This window comes from Branchiostoma lanceolatum, chromosome 19 (genome assembly GCF_035083965.1).
Source record: "Branchiostoma lanceolatum isolate klBraLanc5 chromosome 19, klBraLanc5.hap2, whole genome shotgun sequence".
Lineage (NCBI taxonomy): Eukaryota > Metazoa > Chordata > Leptocardii > Amphioxiformes > Branchiostomatidae > Branchiostoma > Branchiostoma lanceolatum.
Window position 1 is genome coordinate 2699077 of NC_089740.1, and position 4078 is coordinate 2703154.

The following is a 4078-nucleotide window of genomic DNA, read 5'->3' on the forward strand; positions in this document are numbered from 1 at the left end:
GAAATTGCAAAACCATATGTATGTCACGTATCCGTACGTTCCGGCATACGTGACGTAGGCCTTTCATAGGTGACGTATTGACCCTCAATACGTCACGTATAAACCCCAAAACGTGACGTTTTTTACGTACGTAATTTTGACACGGAAATGATGCCATAAGGAGTCCGCCGTTGTATTTGTTGGTTCGACCTCCTTGGTTCGACCAAGGACGGGCCCCGGTTCAGCGGGGCCTGATGTACGCAATTGCCTTCGATGTATTGTCCGCTGGCTAGGACTCGGAGTCCGCCGTTATCTTGTTGTTTCGGCGGGCCCTGGTTCAGCGGGGCCTAATGTACGTAGCTCCGGGCAATGGCCGCCGTTGTCTTGTACGTTGGCTTAAGTCCGCCGTTGTGTCGTCCGTTCAGCGGGCCTGATGTACGTAGCTCCGGGCAGGCCCGTTCAGCGAGGCCTTAGAGGGCCAGATGTACGAAACAACGTGTTTGGGAAAGGTTCGAAGCAAAAGATTGGTGTGCTTTCGCTAAAAACTTCGGAGCAAAGATTGGTGGCAAAAGATCGGAGCAAAGGATGGTGTGCTTCCGCCGCGAGTAGTGCGCTAAGAATGATTTGCATATAGGTCTGTGGGTTGTGGCGATGTTGAGACCACCCAAGGGTGTTACCCATTCATCGCTACAAGATATGATCCTGACACCCCCGTTTTACAACTTGTTTGTCGGCAACTTGACACAAAGAGATTTCGGGTTTTCACATGGGAACGGCCTGACCACCTTGTTAGCTAGTACGTCGGTCGGAGTTCCTTTCCTTTCAAAACACGTTTTTATCTACCAAACAACACCAGAATCGCCACTATAACAAGGATCCTGTCAGTACTAAGAGTAATTTGGAAACATTTAAGAACAAAAAAATGATAACACGATCCCTTAAAAAGAAGACCTCGATCTAAAGCGTCACGTAACGATTCGCATTTCAGGCGGGACCCGTACCTTCGGGAACCCGCCCAACTACACAAGCGTCGCGCCTCTGATGTCCAAATCGTGCTGATGTGACAAAAAGGAAAAGCGGTGGAGAAATCGTAGAAATCTTTTGCACAGCTTTGACCAAAACATCTAAAATCCTTTATGTATACCGTGTAGAAAGGCACATAAGAGACTTAGGAGCATGGAATAATCCAATCATAGGTATACCGAAAAGATAGGACTTTTGTTTTGAATGGTCAGACACAACATGCATATAATTCTGACCCTTCCCCTGTAAATGACGTTTAAATTCGACGGAATCATTGTTTTTGGCATTTCTAGCGGTAGAAAAGAAACCGAAATGTGTTCAATCATATGGCAAGTATCACGAAATATGAAAATGTACATTGGCGGGAAACGTACTTACAGTAATGTCGATGTCGACGAAGTCGGCTAGTTGTCCACTCTCCGACTGTACAGACAAACTGGGTGATCCGCCTTCCAAACCTTCTATTCATTGAATACGTCAACGTCACTCTAACAGAAGATTGTGATTGGTAAAATTTGACGGCATTCACAGCAATTGGCCATGATGTCAGATCACCCCGCCCCTAATTATCTTCGACGTCAGATGTTAAGTTTGTCACATATGATATAGAAGGTAGCCCGTACCATCCGGCGACAGTACACGGTAATTAGACAATAAGCTTGGGGGGGAAAGTCACCTAGGTCCCGAAACGGTAGTTCAACAACCCGGTATAGAAATGCTGTAACAAATACTGTTTACACTTTTATGGTAGGTTTACATCTACGTATTACTCCGCGGTTGCTCCTGTTAAATTCCCTTCTTTTGTGTTGTATACACCATAAACCCGATAAAAACAAAGTGTGACTTTGCTTGTCAGTGATTTCCTCTCGCCCCTTAGAAGACTGTTTTTGCCTCTTTCCGCCATGTATCGAGGTGCAGTCAGGTGAGAATCACGCCACGAAACATGTCGAATCAGTAGGGACTGACCTTGCAAGACCCAAACACAACTCTTACGATGAAAAAAATATCAACATAGGGCGATATTGTAGACTGTTGTTACACTGACTTGATATAACTTGTTATGAAATATAGCGTGGGGGTTTAAGAAGAGAATTTAGACTGGACAAAGCTACAATTTACTTGATCATAGTACTCCTCGTGTGATTGCTACTGTTGAGGTCCCTTCTTTTTTTTTATACACCATAAAACCGATAAAGAACAAAGTGTGTGTGGGTTGGGGTACACCCGGGGACGGGGGTCTCCCCTCCTCTCACATTAAACGTCATCAACGATAACTACGCTTCTCTCGTGTCACTCCTGTTTTTTAGAGTCTTAGATGTTCACTTACGTCCGATGGTAGTTTTAAAGAAGGTGATCGGTTATGTTTCTGTCTATTGAACATGCGGCATCGTATGGCGCAATCAGTAGGGCGTTTGGCCCAGAACCGAGAGGTCCCGGGTTCGAAACCAACGGTATGCCCCGATGTTGTGCCCTTGGGAAAGGCACTTAACACGAATTTCCTCACTCCACCCAGGTGTGAATGGGTACCTGACTTTGGTTGGGGAATGTCGTATTAAGGTCACCTGCTGGCGCCGAATGACCCTTGCAACAGTATCATAAAGTGCAAGTGTGCAAATATGTATCATGTGTATTATTACGTGATTGTAAACCCTACAGCAATGCAGCATTGGCTGCCATTGCATTGGTTATTTCGGAGCAATAAACCGTTTATTATTATTATTATTATTATTATTATTATTATTATTATTATTATCATTATCATTATCATTATCATTATTATCATTATCATTATCATTATCATTATCATTATCATTATCATTATTATTATTATTATTATTATTATTATTATTATTATTATTATTATTATTATTATTATTATTATTATTATTTTTATTATTGCCATTAACAACAGGTGACTTGACATTGACAACCACCCGATAGGTAACACCGTGCCCTCGTACCCCATCCACCATGTAGGATACACTGAAGTGAGGTTACAAAGGATATTTGCTGGGGAGTCCAATAACACAGTGGTCAGAACAAAGTAATTATACAATTATCTAGGAGAGCCAAGTGACCCTGTCTCAAAATCGGCAGCTTAACAACCCGGTATACACATTATGTAGCAAAGTTGTAACATTTGTAAATATTTGTGGTATAGGATCTGTTACATAATTTGTTCCAATTCTGAAGCGGTGGGTGTTTTATTTATTGATTTTTCGGTTGTTGCTTATAGTGCTTACAAAACTGGGATTTCGTCGATACGAGTTATTTGAAACCAATCTGGCAGAACAATAACCATTTGTTTCTTTTATTCTGTCAATATCATGGATTACCTTTACACTGGTGGTATATATGTCCCATTTGCACGCGTTCGCCACAACGTTTGTCTGCCACAACCATCACTAACGAAGAAGTAAGAAGGTATTCTCGACATATTTGATATTGATGGTCACCCGCCAGACCTGGTCAGTACACAGTGATTATACAATTATACAAACATCGAGGAGAGACAAGTGACCAGGAGCTCAACCACCTGGTATACAATTTATGTAGCAAACTCGTAAACACTTGCGATAATAGGATCGATTACATAATTTGTTACCATTCTAAAGCGGAGGGTGTTCTTTTTTGTTGCTTATAATGTTATTATTATCACAAACTTGATCCAAGGTAGTTACAGTTATTATGGTAACACTGCTGTCCTAATAACCCATAGGCTTTCAGTAAAGGTAACACCTGACGAAGTGAGTGACATCTGTTGGCATATCTGACATCGTTTACAAATTAAAGTAAAACAATCCTATGTTATGTTTGTGGTTAATAAAATATGCAACTTGACCACCATAATGAAAACTAAGTTTGTTTAATGCCTTTTGAATGGAACTGATTTTGATGAATGATGCTAATCATTCGAGACAGAATGCACCCCAAAGCTTGGCCTAACAATTATCTAGGGGACCTGGTTCACAAACATTTCCAACTTTTGAGGTTACACAATTTAATAGCTTATCGAATCTATGTATACATTACACAATTTATTTCCTTTTAAACGGATTGTATATTTTGTTCTTTT